Genomic DNA, 23,679 nt, shown 5'->3' on the forward strand with positions numbered 1-23,679 from the left:
TCAAAACAAAGAAAAAGTCACAGCTTTGCCGCAAAGGTGAAGCAATGGACACAATATAGCAACAAATGGGAAGGTCTCGCGCAGAATGGCAAGCAGATCGAAATGTGCCCCGCGTTTTTCACGCACAAAGGACGCACGAAACGTACTCACAGGTACAGATGCCCACGAATAAGCGTCGCAGTTGTTACTTCATTGTATCTGAAAAGCCCACTCTCTTCGCAAACAGAGACTGTGCAATGATTGCAGTGACCTTCGTGTGCCCGGTAACTACAACAGAATAGTTCCAGGTAAAGACCGAGGCCAGCCAAGACGAACAATCCTCCCTACCGCAAGATAAGGGCGTGCGAGGGAGCGTCGTCCCCCTCTTCTCGGCGGTGCAAAGTACGCGTGGGAAATGAGAGCACGCGCCGCCGCGTGATGTGGCGATATGCTGAAATGCTGAAAACAATAATTTCTCCCGAGATGCCCGTAAGCAGTGGTTAGTGGTAGATATAAATAGCTTGCCGTTTCAACGTTGAAGGAGGTACCCCTCGGTGGCTCAGTGGTTAACCCCTCGCAATTACTACGCAGAGGTTCCGCGTTCAACGGCGGAGTCTCTTTCTCTGTTATGTTTCTTTCTCGCGTTTACTTATATATGTATATATATATATATATATATATATATATATATATATATATATATATATATATATATATATATATATATATATATATATATATATATATATATATATATATATATATATATATATACATATACCTATACGGTAAATGATGGCGACGCCAGCGCAGGCGGCGAAATCCAGCGGAAAGTGTCCATATAATTGCTACCGTGATCAGATAAAAGTGATAGAAAAAAGGATACTGAGAAACGATAATAGCCCCCTAGCTACCTTTAGGCTTAGCGGCTCTAGCGCGAAGGAGCCACCATTTTAAAAGATAAGCTTTTAGGGGCGGAGCTCCTTATAGCGGCACCTGTTCGTCCCTCGTAGCCATTGTAGTATGTAACAAGTATAACATTTTTTACCTCCAAGGCGTCGCCGGTGAAAGATTTCTTCTGTGCGTTGTTGAACAATAAAAACTAGTGCTCAATGTACATGCCAATGGCTGCTAATGGGGAATGAGAGACAGAAGCATTCGGCTTTTAGTTAACGCGCACGCTTCAATCTCCATTAGCAGCCTTTTGCATTTACATTGAGCACTATCTGACAGGAAAGGGTTGCTACGTTATACTCGCTAGGTGTAACCTCCTTAGTTTTAGAAAGATTTAGCGAGCGTTGAGCCGCAGTGCCATGAATAATATGAACTAGTATATATCTTGAACTCGAGGTGGTTACAGGTGGCAAGAAGATACGAAGCGCAAGCCATAAGAAAGTGTGCGTGTGCCACCTCTCGTTTAGTCCTTGGAATGTCCGCTGAATGGCGGTGCTTCTAAATGGGGAATATATGAAAAGATGCGAGATGGCGGTACTTGGAATGTTGAATAGGTGGACGAACGGACACACAGACAGATGCATGAATGGACGCATGAACAGACGCAGGGGCGGATGCATGGACGAACGCAGGGATGGACGCACGAACAGACGCACGCACGAACGGGTGGATGGAAGCATGAACGGTCACACAGACGGAAGCATGGACGGACGGAAGCAAGAACGAACGGACGGACGAATGTTTCGCCCCACTCTACATCATTCACTCCGTGGATATGCTGCCATTTTTTTTTTGTGGCATGCCGTAATTTCTACGACCTGTCCGGCAATAGCGAGGAATGTTGGACCTTGGGCCTATCGTTATTGCATGACGAAAGAGAGAAATAGTGTCTAAAAGACGGGGACAAGTAATGTGTGTCATTTATTTCTTGTCCCTGTCCTATAACCACTCTTTTTATTATTTCGGTAAGTCTGTCCTGCATCGCTTATCCTGTCAGGACTCATGTATATGCCACAGAAATTTGAGAAATATTATTACTCACCACTTAACCAAAGAAAAAAATTAAGAAGGCAGAAGTTGGCCCCACGAACGGGTATGTGCCGCATAAGTATGTGCAGCCTGTCAGAAAGCTATCCCCAAAAACTGGTACGTGGCACAGATAATGACTAAATTCTACTTCTCACAACTGGTACCCAAAACAAAAAAACAATGGTTAGTCCAGAAATAGTGAATGGAAAAGACAAAGACAACTGCGAGATTCCAAAGTGATGGAAGTCTGCCGATTAAAACATGCCCTTACACCTATGCGAGGTGTGAACACCCGTTTCTGTGGTTTGGAGTGTGGACGTGTGTGTTGGGTTTGCAACCTTGTGTGGTTTAACACAAATCTCTATAGCTATATTAAACGCAGAAACAAATCACTTAAACAAAGTCCTAGCAATGACCTAGGTGCAACCTAGCAACATTCCTCATTTCTAGTTAAAGCCTGCGAACAACCTAAAAGCAACCGCATTAGTCTTCGAAAACGTTCTTTTTCCCTGTGTCCTTGCGCCATGTGCGGATTAGTGTAAGCCTCGGGATATTTTTTGGTGGAAACTGGGCATGCTAAGACTGATTTCAATATTTAGACCGGTTACTAAATATACATTTTGAGACAGCATTTGTATATTTCACTTCGTCGTCGAACTACCAGCAGCGAGTTAAGTGAGGTTTTTTGTAAGAACTCCTTCAGATGTATGAAATGACTTGTCTCTATAGTTGCACCGAAAACCTACCGAGACGACCAAAGAAAGCGGGCACTTGAGAATTTCGAAATTGTGTTTAGGCAGTGCAAACAGACCACACAACATTTTTTTTTCACCTGATGTGCTTGGCAATCTTAGAGGCCGAAAACTATCTGCAGCAGCATACGACGCCTAACTTTCTGGCGCTGTTTCATCCAAAGGTACAGCGACCGACAAGACAGTTGAAAAGCTCTTTTTCTGGCTTAGGGAGCCGAGTTGAGCACGAAAATACGGAGAAATTTAAGCTGCTTTAGCCCCCGAGGCAAGCAGCACACGGATGCAATCGCTTTGGCATTCGAAGGTAAGCAACCGACAAGCGGGCCAGGACATTCGCTTTTTGGGGAGTGCACATAAAACTGCAGATCCAATTTTCGATGGAACAGGACTAGAGGCAGACACACCATGAAAGACACTCCTCAAAACTCAGCTCGTGGGGCTCTCTCACCACGTATAAAGAAACGATGAAAAATATCCTGGTGAAGAACGTCGGGAGAAGATTTAACGCAGATGTATTAGGAAGTGAAGTGAGGCTGTGATGAGAGAAAAATGCGATCTCTCAAGCTCTTTTTTCAGAAAGTCTATAGGCATCTCCCAATAACCGGCTGCATTTTGTTCTAGAGGCATACAAAGGCTGCAAATAGTAAGAATAACTATTGCAACACAATTTTTTGACGTTTTACGTCTCAAAAGCACGCGAGACGCGGAAGAAAAAGACTCTAGAAATTTCGCCCCCCTGAGGTTCTTTAAAGTGCACCTACATCTAAACAGACTGAACCACTTTGCCTTCATCGAAATCCTGCCGGGATTCTCTCCAGCGACCTTTGTGTCAGCGGTCCGGCACCGTAAACAGTGAGCCTCAGTGGCAGATTCAGTAGGAATGAACCTTGCGTAAATTGATACTAGTGTTTTCATTCACAGCAATCACTGTTATTCGACTTCCACAATGTCACAATATGCACACTTAGTTCGTTACTTGTTGCAATAACTCCCCTTCTTTTTTCCCTCTGAGAATAGAATAGCTAAACCTCTGTCTACACTCAAAAGCTAGAAGAGTTCTTGGGCCCTTTTTCGTGAATTCTGAATTGGGGGCGCCCCGTAAGAGGACACGTGACTTTTTAGGAGACCATCATGCTCTCGCCGGAGAGTCATGATTGCTGAAACAGAGTTAACTTGTCCCTTTGAAACGCAAATGCCCTTTTTCGTGAATTCTGAATTGGGGGCGCCCCGTAAGAGGAAACGTGAATTTTTAGGAGACCATCGTACTCTCGCCGGAGAGTCATGATTGCTGAAACAGAGTTAACTTGTCCCTTTGAAAAGCGCCATAAGCGTGAAAATAAGGGCTCCCCATAGAGATTAAAACATACTTCTTGTTTTTTGCTGTTGTACTTATCTTAGTGAGATCATGCACGTAGACCACTTCAGGATGCCGATGAGATGAGCGACTCACCTGCCGGTATAATGTGGAACGCGCAGGGCTCCCTCTGCATCCCGATGGTGTTGGTGGCCCAGCAGTAGAGTAGGCCATAGCTGTGCTTCCAGCGAGGGCGATATGAGGCCACGCTCGTTGTGCCGTTCACGGTGAACATCTTCACATCGAAAACCTCGACCGAGTTGTTGAGCGACCACTTGAAACTCAGCTCGGACGGGTCTGCCTCCACCTCGCACGAGATCTCGGCCTCTTCGTCACGCGCCACGCCGTACACGAGGTTCTGGCGCTTCTTGCAGACCAGCGCGTCTGCGAAAACACAGACAAGATTTTTTATTGCTCAGTGCACTGAATGGCGGGATAGGCTTTCCTATTCGTACATATTGTACAGCGCAAATCGGCGACCGATTCGTTATCTTCTACTTTGAAACTCTTCTCCCCCCTTCCCCTCCCAATTGCTGTCCTCAGTGAAAAGTGACGTAATGGTTGTCCTGAATCGGTTTAGGTCCCTGCCTTTCACAAACTCCTCGTTTTGCTTAACGCTTCCACCATAATTCTTTAAGTCAGAGGAAGGGTGGCAGAGGTCGTCAACTCTGTCCTTTGCCTCTATGCAATCGAAACCATCCCGTCATTGTACAAATTGACCGAGTGTTGCACATGCATGTGTTTAGCAATGATGGCAGCCGAAATCTCATGTTGTTGCTTTACAAGAACTTTTTCTGATTCTTCTAATCGAGGGGGGAGGGGGTGCACTACCATCAAACATGCCTCCGCCTTTGAATTGATATTTCTGAGAACGCCAATGCTTCCTCGCATAGTCAAGCCACATTGCTCTTGCAAATAGCCAGAAACATTATTTTCATGCAACTTTAGACTCACAGTGGACCCGGAGCAGGACGCGGTCGCTCTCCCCTTCTCCTTCGACGTTTGCGGCGACGCACTGGTAGTGGCCGCGGCTCCCACGCCGCACCTTCTGCAGCACGAGCGACTGGTTGCTGATGATGATGCCCTGCTTGACGTTGCTGTAGAGCGGCTTCCCTTCGAACTTCCAGCCCACCTCGCTGACCGCCGGGTTCGCCTGGATGTTTCACTCCAGGTACACGTCCAAGCCTTCGCGGATCGCCTTGTGCTTCGTGTTAGCGCCAAGTGAAAGGCTCAGTCGCGGAACATCTGCAACCACAGTGCGCAATGAAACGCACTCATCCGATTACACAGAAGCAGTGAAAACGTAAGAAGGAAGCCTAGGAAAAGGAGAGTTATGAATGTCGTTCAGTTTAGAATAATTGATATGCCACCCTGCAGCGAAAAAACAAATAGTAACAAAGAAACAAAGAAGAAGCGATGAAGAACAAACTTACGAAGTCACAGTCCAGGAGTATCGTGCGCTACACACCATCCCCGTTGTTCTACAAATGCTCGTGCAAGACTGTTGTTCTTAAAAATTAAGAAAGAGAGGTTCAACCACTAGAAAATGAGAGAGGCACTGAGAAAAGACAAAGTTGGTCTACTGTGCAAAAAATGTACTTCAGGGAAACTTCTTAAGAGAGTTTCTGTTTGCCAAACACATCGTAGTACGCGAAACTCGAATAAGAAAAAGAAGCGAAGGAGAAGAATTAAAAAAAGGTGCTTCCTTCCCTTTGGTTTCTTTTCATTTTAGAGTTTCGCATGACAGCGAAGTGTTTAGCAAACAATATCTCACCGAAAATGTAATTACGAGATCATGAGACACACAAGCGAATAAAATAGTTTCAGTATTTTATTAATTTATTTTTTAGTTTGAGGAGCGAAGTTGGTACGTGACCGCCTAGTTCTATGACTCACTCAGCAGGTAAGAATGAATCAATGGACGGACGGACGGACGGACGGACGGACGGACGGACAGACAGACAGACAGACAGACAGACAGACAGACAGACAGACAGACAGACAGACAGACAGACAGACGGACGGACAGACAGACAGACAGACAGACAGACAGACAGACAGACAGACAGACAGACAGACAGACAGACAGACAGACAGACAGACAGACAGATGAATGGACGGGCGGTTGGGATGAACGGATGGACGGACGTACGCTTCAACCCACTCATCATTATTCACTCTGTGGATATGCTGCAATTTTTTATTGTGTGCAACATGTGTCTTTTGTTTGAACGCTATATTCAGTTGGCAATGCATTGTGTCTCTTGATTACGTTCTTCGCCACGTCTTCGGGATTGTTCTTAACATTTAACGGTCAGGTCAGTGTGCATAAATTACTGTTACGCTATTGGTCGCGTTTCGAAGCGGCGGTGCATGAAATGTAAAACGTCTACGATGACATGTACAAGGTGGACTACTTTAAACACTATTTGAACTCGAAAGTAGATAACGCTGTTTCTATTTAAGTAAAGGGAAAGGGCTTGCCGATTAGTGACGCGGTCTTTCTTATCCTTTATGTTAAACGCATTTACTTTCTACAGAGTACCTGACTGATAGTACCTATACATATATGCATGTCTAGCGTCATAGAAAAGGCATAATGACAACGTCAATAACGATACAAAAACGATAATTTTGTGACCATATCATAAGAAAAGAAAGAAAAAATAAAGGGGAAAGAAGAATAAAAACAATAGAAAGAACGAAAAAATGGAAGGAATGACGAAAGAAAGAAGAAAAGAGAGAAAGGAAAAAAGAAAGAAAGAAAGAAAGAAAGAAGGAAGGAAAGAAAGAAGGACAGCAGCGCCGCTTTCATTAAACAACGTGCAGCGTGGGTTTGCCTACTTACGAAACGGCACCATTTAATTTGCACACTGTTTTAAATGGGATACGTATCAAACGCATTACAAACGTATTTTGGAAAGAATTGCAACACCTGCGTAGCGCGCATACCTACTACGCTTTGCAAATGTGCTGCCAAAGCTTGCTGGTCGAAGCCTACGAGAGTATCGAAGGCATAAGAGGTCATCGTGAATCGTGGTTCATTTTGCGGGGCGTGAAGCAGGCCACGTATATGACGGCTGATTCGACGCCGGAAATGCGTTGAAAATGCACTCCATGTCGTGTCTACTTCAGCCACAACGAGCTGCTTTCTCACATACTTTCCCGACTCACCCTCGCCGCTTGCACGCCGGTTGATTGCACCTCTACACAGCGTGTGCGGGCTAGACATTCAAAATAACAAAATTAAGGCTATGCGCAACGGCTTATGTGGATCGCCGCTCCCTCATTTGTGAGCGCATTTTCGTTGATTGCCACTACAAGCACCCAGACCACTCGGTGAGCCTGCCACCATGGATATGCCGAAAACTGCACTCAGCACGTGAGTGGTGAAACAAAACGCAGGCGGCTGAAATGGGCTAACTGGTACACGCCATAAATAGTCAGCGTATACAAATGTAGCTCGTACAAGACAACTGGGAAGCTGACAAAGCACTGTCAATTCTACGCCATTACGAGTGGTCTTTAACGCAAGTGTATACGATGTCTAACATCGCATAATACTTACTTTGTGCAAGAAATAATAATAATAATAATAATAATAATAATAATAATAATAATAATAATAATAATAATAATAATGAAACAATATTATAATAAAATGGGCACTTCCCATGTATTGTACAATCGACGTGATGTTAAGCAGCCAGCAAGGAGCTTATTGTGCTGTACTTAACGGTCATGTCATCCTTCACATGTTCGAACAGTTACGTTCGTCATACAGTCGAGTTCCGCCATGCCGATTTTGGTGTATACGAAGCTAGCGAAATGGCTGTGAGTGCAACATGAGCTTGGCATGTAAATCGAGTCGTACGTAACACGAAAGTCACGATTTTCTTGTTTTGACCTGTCATCTATCTTCTTCTTAGAGTCACGTTACGCAATTCTAGGTCTAGTCTATATCAAGTTAGCGAAATGGCCGCCAGCGCACTATCAACATGCCATGCAAGCCATGTGAAACATGACATGTGATGATTTTTCGTTGCCAATTACCCTGTGTCATTTTTGTTTGTCATACAGTCACGTTGCGATTAACATGGTGCATATCAAATCAGGGAACGGGACATGGCTGCACCATGATTGTTCCATGTCAATCACGTAGTACATGACAGGCACGCCGTGAATTTCATGTTGCCTCTTGCTATCTGTGTTCTTCATACAGTAACGTCACACAATACAACTGTGGATGCATATAGAGCTAGCGCTTCCTGTTGCGATAGTGCGTGGTCCGTTACTGCAATCTCTACGAGATACAGCTTCGAATGAATTCATGTTAAAGTTAGCGCATGTGTGCATTCTCCATGTCCTGTCCTCGTCAATTCAGTGTGGCGTATTAACTTTATGAACATGTTACACCTACAAGGCCTCTTTAGTTGCTGACCTACGATAATAAGCCACCTTTTTTTGTTTATGGTTATGGTCACTTTTGGCATTTCGGTATTTTTTACCACGTCTTTTCACATAAAACAAAGTACTTGTTTTTAACGTAATGCAGGATGAGTTCTCTTTCTCCGATAATTTACCGATATCAACCGCCAATTTCCACGCTTAATGCACGGCATATTATCCTAGCTTTATGCCAAAATTGCCGAAGTAACAGCAGAATAGAAATTGCCACTTAGTAACTGCGTTTCTCAGAAACAAGGTGTATGGTACGGGTTTCTGTTAAATAAAGGTGAATTAACTTCTTTGCCTCCCATTTCTCCTTTTGTTTTCGTCGTATGTTTGGGGATGGGGGGATAAAAAGGGCTGGTCACTTCGTTACGCTTTGACATGCTTGTGATCAATTAGGTTGTGTTCTCCCAATCTATGCACCCATCTCTGTCGTGATAGTGCAACTAAAACTTCATTTTCTCAGAAGCCCGGAACTATATTCACTAGTACCATGAATATGAAATCATGTGATGAAGACGAGAATTCACTTGAATATTCATACAATTCTTATACGATCACTCTTACTTATAAATTATTCTTTTTTGGCCAATACCCCAGAGTGGTTGTGAGTCATTCATAGAGGCTACCATCGTCATCAACATTAAATGTGGGGAAATCTGCGTGAAAGAACGAGAGTCAGGGAGTCAGTACACACGACGCACGCTTCAAATAATTATCTGAACGGCCTGCCGATTCCCGTTTGTTAATGAAATCACTATAGCCCTACCCTTGCCTACGCTGAACAGGCATTTCTCGCTTCGCAAATTGTGCACACAGGCCTAAATCAGTCATCTTAAAGTAACAAACGTTAAAACTAAAACCTCGCTTGCATGCCATGTATACGCACGCTGATTTCGCAAATTAGCATAACTTCAGGTACAAAGCAGAAGTACCTTCGGACGAGTTTGTATTTTATCTCTTTCTCCACAGCTGAATGCCTCTATTTTTAAGCATTATGGAAGAACTTGTAGTGGAATAAACTCGTTCACAAAAACACTGACTGAAAACAGTGATAACCGAAGCAAGTTTAACACACCTTTTTCTGTGGGGGTGTACGAAATAAACAACAAGATCTAACAAATTATACATTGCCGCAGCACCCAGTAGCAAAGAGCTTCCCGATAAACGCCTCACTGCACAAGAACTTGTAATGAACTGCGAGCGTAACACAATGCATAACAAGGAACTTGTCATTTCACGCAGTACGTGAGGTCGCTCGGCCCGAGCCCAGCGCGAAGCTTGCATCAAGCAGAGCTCCAGTCATTCATTAGTTAGGAATTTCGTGCGAGTTTTCTACTAATGGTTCTGCGGCACCCATGGCGCAGAGGCCCGCGCAGGCCGAGTAACGCACATTGCCTCTTTTTCATAAGATTTTAGCGGGCTCGAAAGAAAAGAAAGAAAACAATGTCGTCGCGAAACGATACATTTTAGGAATGACGTTGCCGCCACGTGCAAAATGCGGAGGCAACACTCGAGTTTCCAAAGAATGTCTTATTGAACAAAGAACTGAAAACAAAGAACACTTTAAAAGTAAGAACTCCATTCACGCTATAATTAAAGTAAAGGCGAGTGGGGTGGGAAAATAGGAGAGAGATGAATAAACCTGCAATAATTAAATGAGAGAACAGAGAAACCCAATTTGTAACTTGTAATTGCCTCTAAAGGCGATGGAGGAAGGAAACAAGGACAGTGAGGTGGTGACAGTAATATAAAGACAGATGTACAGACACGAGTCAAATTCTAGAGACCACACCGCACCTTTGGCTTTACGGCAAAGTTAGAAAACACGTATTGCGCACGCGCAACCTATTCTACTTAACAGTGTGAACATGCTCATATACCACCCACATTCTTACACCTCTCTCTTGTCATGCCAAATAAAACAAAAATAATTTACAAAGAAGGTTTCCTAACCGAGCTTATAACGAAGGCCGCAGCGAATATTTCGAAAATAGAGGTAGAACAGCACAATAATTCATAGTGAAAAGATAGTAGAAACGTAGAGAGTTTCAAGGTGCTTTTGTTGCCCTATCCTAAAGCTCCTGCTGCTACAACCACTCTCTACGCCAATGTTGCATGCTGAACTTGTGAAGCACCATGTCACGATCAACTAAAGCAGCATCGCAGATTGCAAATGTATATCTTTGTTATGTGTTCTTAGTACATACCCAGTTTATCTTCAATTCGTCTTACATTTACAGATATAAAAATTCTTGAACAGGGGTGTAGCTGGAGCCATTGTTTAGACTAGCAGGCTGGTGTTTGTCAAGGAAGCAAGGTTATAATAATAATCGCCAGGGTTTAACGTCGCAAATCTATATGATGTGCTCATTAGGGACGTCTACAGCATAAGGCTCCAGAACTACATGTCTCCCGTGGTGCTTTAGCGTATTATTAGCTCATTAGCTCGCTTTAATTAAACGTTATTATTTATTTTATCCCTAATTAGCAAGGTCTCAAAAATATGAAGAGTTTGAAGAAAGCACGTGCCGGCTGGGCCGAGCACTAGACGATAGAGATCGATTGTGGTGACTTTTTTTGTTGTTGACTTCCCACTCTTTTGTGACAAACGTCTAAACAAACATGTGAGACACACTCACACTGGATGTTGAGCGTCCAGCCGTCCTCGAGGCCAGCGCTGGAGAGCAGCGGGTTATCTGCGCGACATGCCAGGTACTTTCCGTGGTCGTCGGTGTTGGGCGCGAACGAAACGGTGCTCGTCGTAACGTTGTCACCCACCGACACATTGTCCCGAGCAAAGGAGAGCTTCTTTTTCCCCAGCCACCAGGTGAGCTTCGGCGCTGGCCGGCCACCCGTCGACTGGCACGACAGCTCCACCTTGCGGTGTGCCGACAGAGGTCGCTTCAATGTCGTGATCCGCACATCCAGCGGTCGAACTGCACGAAAATGCCGAGACGTCATCAAACCAATTGTTGGGCCTGACCCACGAAAAAAACCACGAGAGCATTTGATGAGGCTGGCGAAATGACCCCACTGGTCACTGTGAGAAGAAATGTTATTTTGATAGTGCAAGAAAACATGGTCACAAGAACAGCCGCTGTGGACGAGAGAAGCGCTAACGTTCAACAATGCCACTATTTCTTTTTTTAAGTAAGAACTTGCTTTGCCTTCTTCGCTTTTTTTGCGTCCATGTTTGGTTGCGTTACCCAGATAACATTTAAACCAGCTTTAGCTCCTCCTCTCATAACGACAAAGCAATGACGCAAAATTAATGCGGAGTCAAAAAAAGTGGTCTGGCGAACAAGTGGACTGAAGAGTCCACTTCTTCGCTTTACGCTATGGACACAACAGGTGCTACGTATAATTCTGTTAACTTCTTTTAATTTTTAGCAGGACGATTCACGCGGATACGACATGAGAGAAAGGGAAGAGCTTTGAGCTGCAAGCTCTCGTTTATCCTTGTTTTCTAGTCAAAGCTTTCTCCTATTTCTTGTCGCACTATATTTCATCTATCATCAGGCTGCTAAACAAAGACGCGTCATTACACTTACGTCTTTCGTCAATCATTTCGGATACCATTATTAATCCCGTTTTAGTCAACGTAGGCCGTAAGTATACGAAATAGGTCAGACACATTAAAAGGAAGCTAATGCGATCTTTTTACCTCATTCATCGCATGGACCAAATACGGACTTTACGCTCAAAGACGCTCTTGTCTCGAGATTAGAAATTCCACAGCACCACTAAAGCATACATATACGCTTCATTTCACGCCCCGCCGCGGTGTTCTGGTGGCTAAGGTACTCGGCTGCTGACCCGCAGGTCGCGGGATCGAATCTCGGCTGCGGCGGCTGCACTTCCGATGCAGGCGGAAATGTTGTAGGGCCGTATGCTCAAATTTGGGTGCACGTTAAGGAACCCCAGGAGCTCAAAATTTCAGGAGCCCTCCACTACGGCGTCTCTCATAATCATATGGTTGTTCGGGGATGTTAAACCCACAAACCAGTCAATCAATCGACGCTTAATTTCACTCCTTCCTCTTGTTTGGCTGTGTGTTGTGGCCCTGATGTCAATTTGGAAGTGCCGACGAACGCTTCCTATTTGTGTATCTACATACATGTTCCGATGAGTGGTGGGTGTTGGCGATTCTTCAAAAAAAAAACTGTCACATACTTTCATTTGGCCTTAATTGGTGATGGATTTGAAAAGCTGTGTGGCAATAAAACCGAGCATGGGGTAATGTATATATGAATTTGCAAGCACAGTCTTAGCGTGCGTGACACAATAGCCTAAGCTTGAAAAGAGCTTGAATATACGAACGGTCAATGTTTTTGGATGAGCCAGGGGAAAAAAAGCATTCACTATTTATCCCCATTTTTTATTCTTATTGTACAGTCCTTGACGAATTCAACTATATAGCTTTCTACATCGAGAAGCAATCTCCATATGAAAGACCCTTTATACACTGTCGATTCAACTTGAAAAAAAATTCACATTGCCGAAACATGTAACTGAGCTTGCCTTCCAGCTTTTTTCTTTATTTTATTTGATAGAAGGCATGCTTGATGGATGGGCCGTCGGTTTCTCCCATCTCCGCCCGTTTCTGATGGCGTTTAGGGATGCCGTGTGCAATACCGTAGTGTGTGCGTGCGCGGCCGCAAGCACGGCTTTGTTCACAGAAGTGTTTCCGGCAACACCCAAATAGACTCAAGGTAGTGGCAATAAGGGACAATGGACCGTTGTTGTCCATTCGACGCGTTAGCAGCATTACAAGCTTGGTGCTCAATGAGCGTACGGTTACAGCATTCGCTCCACGCGTTCACGCGTCCCTGAACATACGTATACGGGGCTGCGTCGAAACACGAAGAAAATGGTGGGCCCTTTATCTAACCTTCGAACAAAAGAGACGCATTATGCGCCTGACAAAACTAAGCTGATACGTAAATGACTGTTGGTTCCGGCATATTGTCTTCGCACCAGCTTTTTTATCCCGCAGTCTGATAGAAATGTTCGTATGCATCAAGAAAAAATAATATGTATACTCACACTGAATGCGTATTAGCATCACAGAAGAATACTGGAGGAAAAATAAATGAATACCCAGTAGGGACAGTGTTTACGGCCAGGGCAACTTTTGTTATGACCGAGACACACAATGAGTTGACTTAATGAAAATTGGTATTGGTCTCTCCGTAAGCGGCTTGCACAACAACAACAACAACACAATTATATTAATAATAATACATTATTATTATTATTATTATTATTATTATTATTATTATTATTATTATTATTATTATTATTATTATTATTATTATTATTATTATTATTATTATTATTATTATTATTATTATTATTATTATTATTAATTGTATTATAATAATAGACCATTTCACCTATAACGTTTTTTCCTGTTTATTCTTGCACACATTCGTCCCTATAATTTTTATGCATGTACCAGCTCACTTTCACCACTGTGTTCGCCAATATTCTATGACAGGTATAACCATCTTTAATAATCGCGGTCACCTCAGGATGACTTTCTTGCTAAATTTTGCACTGGTGCAGTAGATTTGTTTTAAACAATTCAGAACATCTCATCAGTCATACAGCTTTCACCTAATAATTACATTAAAACCCTGAATTCTTAGCCAAACACCTGAAGTGCATATGACCCATTCATGGGGAACAAAAATGTCGACAGCGACGAGGCGTCCTGTGTGCTAAAGCAAATTTTTACAGGATAATTTGTGACGAGATTAAAACCAGGGTCACTTTCGGTGCCGTAGTTGTCTGCCGCCGCAACTTCCACTATCCTGATGCATTGGGATTTGAACCCGGGCCTTCTGCGTAGCAGCTTATTATTCGATCCAAGACCCAAGGCCAATAAAGACAACCATATGCCGGCTTCATGTCGGGGAACAAGTCGTGCAAACATGTGCGATAAAGCATTTGAATAAAATAATAACGAGGTGTCACACAATTAGAATTGGGTTACAAGTAGATTTTTGAATGCTACGAACCATTCTTGCCAGGATTTGCTATTTTGCGGCAACTTGGCTACTTTTTTAGGCTGGAGATGACATCAGAGTCGTCTCAGCTACTTAGCTCATTTTTGGTTACATTCTAATCTCCTTGGTCTGAGCAAAACTGTCAATATCTGGTGGCGCAGCAACCGCTGGTATTTGACTATACGTTGCCAAAACATGGTAGTCAAAGCGTGTTTTCATATCTGAAAAGTGGATTTCGCCCACTAATCACGTTGACAGCTGAATTTTGATGAAAATGATGGTACACTGTCCTAAGCAGGCGGTAAGGCTGAATTGATGGTCATAACATGATACAAAACTACACCTTTATAATGTAACGCTCGCTCCTGTTAGGAAGACCTCACGAGAGGACAAAAAAATTGCTTTTGCATGCCTGGTTAAGACGAAATGAGAATTGGCGCTAGGGCCTTCAGTTTGCAGATCACCCGTTGCTGAACGCGACTCTCAATTTCGATAGAATGGCAACTGCAGAGTAATTGAAAGTGCTACTTGCACAAGGAAGGGGGGGGGGGGGTCTACAATTATCAGCATGAGATATCTGGTATCTGACACTATAAGTGAGCACTGAAAAACAGTAACACAAGCGCCATTAGCAATAGTGCACAAAATAACTATGCTAAGGTCAACAATTTTTGCTTGAATCTCAGGAATTACGATATTTACTGTTCGTGCAGCACATTTTCATTTTCACCGCAAGACTTTCGTATTTATTCATTTAAATAAAAATGTAAAGTAGTTTTCAGATATGCATAGGCTTATTTTGGGCTACTTTTAATGCCCTTGTTTTAAGCTGACTACATTTTTGCTGCTTGTTCTAAATTCCTGGCTACTTTATTCAATCTGGCTACCTTACCTCTAACCCATTACACGAAGCGCAGCTATAACTTTTCATCGCCATCATCCGCAGTGTCAATACTTACGAGCGTGTGGTGAGTATCACGCTTTTCCGAACGGAGAGGAATTGTAGACCGTTTTATGCTTCACAAACATTATGAAGATTTATAGCGCGATGGCTGCTGAGAAATTGGTCACTCCTGGTATTTCTAGAGCCCCTACGCAGGATATATAAATGACGCTATTCTAGCTTTCACTATGAGTGTGCTGCAAGTTAGCGCCCACCTCGCGTTTTCTTTCCTTTTTTTTTTACATCCGAAAACATCGTCACACGCGGTAGGCTGCGTCAGAACCCGCTATGTCGAAAAGAAAGGGTCACTAATGAATCAGTGAACAGTTTGTGAAACCAAAAGGTCCCTCACGATTCATGTTGATGGTGACGGATGAGGAGCGTGGCAGGGTCAGGTTCGTGTTGGACGCCTGGCAGGTGTACGTGGTGAGGAGGTCCAACCGCTGCAGCTTCTTAATGACCAGCTCGTTGCGAACCACATCGAGAGGCGAGAGGGCGTACTTGTCGTCCACTAGCTCGGAGCCTCGCCACCACGTCACTGCTGGTGCGGGACGCCCTGCAAGTATACACATCCGAATAGTTTGAACACTGCGATGCGCTCCAGTTGTTGCAACCGAAAAAATAGATAACCAGAAGCCCTGATAAGTCTTATTAGGCTATTTCAGCCAGGGGCGTAGTTAGGGGGTGGCACACCGGGCACGTGCCTCCACCCCCCCCCCCCCCGAAAAACATTTATGGCTACGCGCCTGTTTTCAGCTAACTTGCACCTTTTATTACAAAAGCACACATGCTCCAGGCGTGTATAGCGTAGGCCCAGTATCGTACGGAGCAGTAAGCAGCCGGTCAATGAGTCAAGAACTTTATTGCGAAGGGCCCTGAGGGGTTAAAGCAACCAGGGTGTCTACGAGCAACATCCTATAGCAGCCGCTACTGAAGTGCAGCGCCGTGTCCGTGACTCAGTGCTGCAAAATCGACACATTCGACCTGCGGTCGAATGTGTTGGCATTTTAATATGACTCGTTACTTATTCTAACATTACAGTAGAATCCAGAATGCACATTACCATTTACGTGACGCCTGACTGACATGTGATTGTAAAGTGTATTTATGAATACCACTGCAATATAATTGCGACTAGACTAGGCTAACAAACCGTGTATGTATTCCTTTGCGTGTACTCGTTGACGTACATCAAATGAAATGGAACAATTGCATTGTGAGCAAGTGATTGTTTTAATGTATACCTTACAGGTCTATCAGAACAGTATATTACAGTCCAGGCATTGCGCGGCATGGCATTCGAAGCCTCGCCGAGTGTTTGCCCTATGCCACAGCTACGCAGACATGCCGAAAATTGTAATTTATTTGCATTAATCGTAAAAGGCAGAGTGAAAGCTCTAGCGGTTCTTTTATCGAGCCACCTACTAAATCGTTTGATGCGCTGCGTCAAAAAAAAATGAAATAAGGGATTTGATTGACTGATATGTGGGGTTTAACGTCCCAAAACCACTATATGATTATGAGAGACGCCGTAGTGGAGGGCTCCGGAAATTTAGACCACCTGGGGCTCTTTAACGTGTGAAATAAAGGATTTAAGGAACTTTATTTATCGGGAATCATGTACACGATGCTCAACAAATTAAATGAAGGTTTTATTGTCGGCTATTTAAATAAAAAAGTAAACCTACTGGTGTAGCAATTATTTTAACACAAAGATATTCTATGCCGGGGCCCACCAAAACTTGAATGACGTATTTCTGTCACATAAGTGACAGAAATACACTAGATGGAAAAATGTGACAATACAAAGACAAAAAGTTCTGTCGTTGAAAGTCGAACCCGTCACCTATGGGATTTCAGCAACAGATGCCGGGCACTCTACCACTGCACCATGATCACATACTTTGAACCCAGAAAACGTAGGCCTTCTACATCTACAACAGTTCTGTCAGCGTTCTTGGTAGAGTTCAGTAACGCATCATGACTATTGCATCAGCGATTAGTTCCTTTGACGCGTCTTTCTAAGCGTACATATATTTCGGCGCGTTGTCATTAGAAGTATGTGCAATTTTGTCAAAGCCAAGCACACCCCCAGGTGGATATCTTACCACAAGCGTCGGTGTCACTTACAACATTCATTTATAGACAAAAAAAGCTCTGCAATGCATAAAAAGCAACGCACCTGCTTAGTCTGGCCGTACGCATAGAGTTTCCTAATTATACACTACAGAGAAATCTGGCACTAGTGTCAGTAGGAGCTGAAACACACGGTGATTCTGCGAGCATGAGAATGATGGATAGTATACGAATTTGTCTAATTGTCATACTTCTGGTTCGTGTGGCTTGGAAATGCTTTCTCACGAAACAAAATTCAGCAAATGTTCAAGCGGTTGTGCTTCACCGCTTTATACCTTTAGGCTCACTATTTCAAATCAGGTCACGAAGTTCAAAATGGCTCGTTGTATTTTTTCGAAACGAAACCGAAACACAGCAGTAAACGAAGCCACAAGTGCGATTCGCCACCCGCAAGTACGAAGACTAGGCAAATCTGTGTACTACCCACCATCATTCCGAGGGTCACTGAACGATCGCAGCGCCAGAGTCCCCTCTAGTTAATTTTAGGAAACTCTATGGCTGCACGAAATGCGCGTTCGCCGCTTACACTCGCCCCACCAAAACAATTGTTGCCCGCCAACAGACAAGACATAACATGCATTGCGTTTCCCTCTGATCGGGCCGTGGCGCCTAATAACTCCAAGATTTCACGAGTAAGTGACCATAGCCCTAGTTCGGTACCAATCAATCACATTCTCCTTGCTGTCTCATAGCTTTTCATGTTTCGCACTGACCGATGGCCACAAGGGGTTTTTTAATCATTATTGATGAATGTTAGTGACCGAGATGGAAATGTATGGCTAAGAGTTAACGTGGATGCATCTACGTTAAGCCGTGTTACAGCTGTCAAACACTACTAGACAACGCGCTAACTCTCCTATATCAATGTACAGTAAACGTTAAAGTACGTCTGTAAGAACACGTTTTACTTTCGTGTTTTACTGATTTCTATGACGCAGGGATCAAACATAAATTTTTCGTTCCAGTTTTCTTTCTTCTTTGCTTCTTTGAAGCGATAGTCATTGCGCCAGTGACAGGTTGTGAACGCGCGAGACACTCCACGGAGCCGCTGGGCCGCGTCGGCTCCTCCAATCCGAAGGCGTGGCTTTCCTATATGGCGTGGAGCCGTCAGTGGGCAAGATGGCAGACCTATGGCGATCTCCGCTAACGAAATGTAGCATATAAAGTTACTCTAAGTCTAATCAGGCGGAAAAAAATGCCAGCATATCCATGGAGTGAATGATGGAGAGTGGGGCGAAGCATCCGTACGTCCATTCGTTCCTGCTTCCGTCCGTTCATGCGTGCGTCTTTGTGACCACCCGTAGGACCATCCGCCCGTCAGTGCGTGCGTCTGTTCTGTGCGTCCGTCCCTGCGTTCGTCCATGCGTCCACCCGTCCTTGCAGCCATCCGTGCGTCCGTCCATGCATCTCTCTTTGTGTCCATTCGTCCATCTATTCCACACTCCAAGTACCACCATCTCGCATTTTTTCATCATATATTGCTCATATAGAAGCACCGCGATCCAGCGGACATTCCAAGGACTCAACGAGAGGAGGCACACGTACACTTTCTTACGGCTTGCGCTTCGTGTCAACTTCCCCCCTTTAACCACCTCGAGTTTATGGTATATACTAGTTTACTGTATCCATGGCACTGTAACCCAACGCTCAATAAGCCTTTCTAAAACCTAGGAGGTTACGCCCAGCGAGTATAACGTAGCAACCCTTTCTTGTCAGATAGTGCTCAATGTACATGCCAATGGCTGCTAATGGGAAATGAGAGACAGGAGAATTCGGCTTTTAGTTAATGCGCACGCTGCGAATTTTTTATTGTTCAACAACGCTCAGAAGAAATATCCCACCGGCACCACCTTGTAGGTCAAAATATAAGACTGGTTACACACTACTACTACTACGACTGCGAGGAACGAACGGGTGCCGCTATAAGGAGCTTCGCCCCTAAAAGTCTTTTTAGCTCCTTAAAGCGCGCCTTAAGGCGCGGGTTGGTCGGGTTGGTTAAGAAGGCGCGGGTTGGTCGTCACCTGTATACGTATGCATGTATATAGTAATCACCACACAGCATATCCTGGAAGCTTCGGAGGATTTTATCGGCAAACCAAGAACCGTCCGCTGGCCGCGTCCGTCCGTCGTCTGTATGTCTGTTTGACACAGAGACGGACGCATGGACGCGCGGACGGGCGAATGAATGAATGGAGGCACGGACGGACGCAAGCAAGAACGAATAGACGGACGGAAAGGCGAATGGACTGATGGACACTTTGCCTCACACATCATCATTCACTCTGTGAATAGGCTGTGATTTTTTTAACCACTCGGGCTATTGCCCATAGCAACACTAGGTAGTTCCATAAATCGAACAGACACGAACAAGCCGCCTTTTATTACGTCTCTGAAACCACGAAAGGTTGTTTAATAAATGCGAACGCATTTCTTAGTAGGTATATGTCAGGCATCCGGTGTTGTATGCAGTGGTGTCCGTGCGCCGGAAGGTGTTATCTCTCCGCTCTCATTCCTTCTACCATAGAAAGAGCTACGGGCACGCCTGCTTGTCCTTGCCCACAGCAACTGCAGCATGTGGTGCGATAGAGTGTAGCACAGGGTAGTTGCAGTGCTTCGCCGCTCCTCTTGCCGCTCGCTCTCTCTCCTCTGTGCACCCCACTCTACCTTCCACTCACGTTTCCCTCTCACCCGTTCTCTGGATGGGCGATCCTCAAGAGCATCTGTATATGTGTGCTCGAGAAGCCGCCGTGCTATGCCAACTTCGAGCTGAGAACGCTGGTGCCCCACTTTCCCATCCGCTCGCTCCTTCCTCGACCGTTCGCTTGCTGGGCGCCTCCCACGGCGATGGCGAAAATCGGTGAAGGCGAATGTCTGACGGCAAAGGTACCCTCTCTCGGCGCAAGAAACGCATTCGTATTTTCTCACGATTCCCTTTGGGGAAATGGGGACGTTTGAGGGGCGAAGCTCCTTAAGCGGTGGCTCATACGTCAGCGATGTATGTAGTACTGTAGTAGTAGTAGTAGTAGTAGTAGTAGTAGTAGTAGTAGTAGTAGTAGTAGTAGTAGTAGGCAGCCACCTCCACGGCCAGACTAGAGAAGCGGCACGCACGCACTCTTTTGAATTGAGGAGGAACGCCGCGCACGTTAATCGTGAATAAAAATATAGTTGTTTCTGATGAAATAACCTACAAAGACGAGAATCGGTGACTTATTACCCAATATATTAAGTATCGGTATCGAGTAATAATATCGACAATCAGTGACTTGAAATTTGCCTTTATTTAACGCTTACTGAAAAAAAAACTAGTAACAGAAGGACGCACTTTCAGCACTATCTAACCCAAAAAAAAAAAAAAAAAACGCCAGGCCTGCGCGGAAGGCGCAGCACAGTAACAGCGAAAGCTAGAAGAGCGGCCTTTCAGAGCCTTTTCGAAACACTCATTGGGTAAATACTGCAAGCACACTTACTTGATACCCACCTGATCAATATTCTTAAATGCATTTGGGTAGTAGGCCGGCATTCGCTATGCCATTCTTCGTCATTCTTCTGGGAAGCGTGGTATCTTCTAGTCTGGCTGCGCCACCTGTCGTTTAGTCCTTGGAATGTCTGCTGGATGGCAGAGCACTTCTATACGATAAATATATGATGAAAAGATGCGACATAGCGGTACTTTGAGTGTTCACTAGATGGACGGACGGATGGACAGGCGCACGGACGGGCGGACGCAAAGACTGATGCATGGATCGATGGACGCACTGACGAACGCAGGCATGGACGCATGGATCGATGCACGGATGGACGGACGTTCGGGCGGACAGAAGGACGGAAGTAAAACCGAACGGGTGGACGGTCGCACAGACGTATGCATGAACGAACGGACGGAAGCATGGACAGACTGACGGATGCCCCACTCATCACCATGCGCTCCGTGGATATGCTGCAATTTCTTTTACTGCAGCTAGTTTGATTACCAGTGCTTCGTGGTAGCCGGAGACTCTCACGTCATCGGGATCATTTCGCAAATATCCCACTCGTGGTGCACATCGTGCAGTACATTTAGCTAAAGCTCTCAATAAGTAGGGAACTGCGGCTGATACAGCTTTTAGACGTGGTCATGCATTGAGTTCTCACGCTGACATAAATTATTTGCTTTTAGTGCCTTTTTAGATGCACTCAAGGTCCGCGGATGTACCTATATTTTCTTCTAATGGAAATATGGCCGCTATGACTGGAGGTCCAACCCCACTCTTCATTTTTGCAAGCACAGCAAAGTTTGAAAATGCCTGGTCATAACGGTCGGGTATATTTACGGGACTAAATGCAGCCACGTTTCAAGATTTAGGCTAAAGTTTTTATGAGCACCAGGTAAGTAAACGTAGTGCGGAGCTCCTTACTGACAAATTTATTGTGGTTTTAGTAATGAAAACGCCATAAATTATTTTTAATATGTTCAGACGGTAGCTGCGCTGAGACATGCAGTAATAATTACAAGTCATCAATCTTTCCTCCCAGATACTGATATTCTGAGTAAAATAATAATGCAGGGAAAAATTAATAGAAGCGAAAAGGTGTTGGCGACGCTCTTTTCCCTGCATTTCCCGCACGTTCTAGCAGACATCATTATTCATGGTACTTATGTCTACGGACTATCACTCTACAACAAAGTAGCAGATGATTACATGTTGAAGTGCGTAACCACTCAATTTCATTAACTCGGAGATATACCCAACATTGTGGCCTCATTATATATTTCACGATATTCAGCGTCACTGTACTTACGTTCCACGCCTTAATTTGACTTTATTACCAGGTTTTTAGAAGCCACGGTGCCATTATGGCTTTTAAAATTGTAATTGCGGGAAGAATGGTTCTTCCTTGTTTCATGTCATAAAACTATAAAGTCTGTTTTTGAAGCCAGTGAAGTTTTGCTGCCAGATAAAGTGACCATTGTCATCGCCTTCGACGAAGTACTTGCTTACGCGAAAAAAATTGCTCTTTTTTGGGATGTGCAGAAGTGGCCACAATTGCAGTGCGAGCGTTCGCCGAAACCCCTTCGAAGCCATGATGGTTCACCATTACGTAGAGTTTGCAGTCCACAACAAAGCTGTCAACGAGGGAAAATATTGCCACGTTCCGTTTCCCAAGTTTTTGTTATCGTTCCGAAACACCACACGATTCTCGGCGCAAACCGCGCCTGCAGGTTTCGAGAAGGTTCTGGACTGTAGTAGATCATTTCGATAAGATCACGCCTACTGTGCGAACGGTACAGATTGTTCTGGAACCTACGCCACCGCCAGCGATAACGCTAGAACATTCGACGGCAAGGGTATAAATGCCGACGCGCTTCGCCGCTTGTCTGTTGTTGATCGAAGGCCGACGCTGCGTTCGCCGCTATCAGTCCGAGACTGCTATCTGTGCAAGACTGCTGCTGTAATTAGACTTTCCCTTTACCGGGCACAGGTTCGCCCAAATAAACAGTTAAATCCCAACACGAAGTTTCCTGTCTTCGGCCACGTCACGACCCCGTGACAATATCTCTAAGTTTCCCCCTCGCACCCCCAGCGATCCCGTAACATGTGAGCCGGCACTTATTTCATCTTGTGAACAGGCTTTTCGTAAAGCACTAATTTGCACCAGGAGTGGAAAGTATGTAGCGGCATCACCGCCTTTTGCGACAATGATTCGTCGTGGTACAGGAAGTGAATGGACTGTATGGGGTCCTATGATTAGCCATTAGGCGAAGTGTGTGGCGCTGATGTACTTAGTGAAATACATATTGCTTAGAAAGGGCGTGCCGCAGCGGCTTTGAATGATACCACCAGGTAAAGGGTGTTACGCTGAGATTGTGCGAGCAGGGTTATACAGCTTAGACTCATTGAACAGTAAACGTGATCAGGCAAAAAAAAAAAAAACGTAGAGCATGCGCAGAGGCCGAGTTGTGCTGGTTAGAAGTGCGACAGCAGTGACTCCAGGGGGCCGAGTCAGAATTAAAGATGAGCGGTTGTATCTGTGGAGAGAACAATGTCCAGAAACCACTGGCAATGGAAATGGGCGCTCTTTTTAATG

The 23,679-nt window shown here is 44.6% G+C and overlaps 1 pseudogene; it reads right to left on the bottom strand.

Annotated features, from left to right (window-relative positions):
• LOC142814182 (protein turtle homolog B-like) overlaps positions 1-23,679 on the bottom strand; it is a 42,678-nt pseudogene that overhangs the window by 14,715 nt on the left and 4,284 nt on the right.

Source organism: Rhipicephalus microplus, chromosome 4 (genome assembly GCF_043290135.1).
Source record: "Rhipicephalus microplus isolate Deutch F79 chromosome 4, USDA_Rmic, whole genome shotgun sequence".
NCBI classification, from domain to species: Eukaryota; Metazoa; Arthropoda; class Arachnida; order Ixodida; family Ixodidae; genus Rhipicephalus; species Rhipicephalus microplus.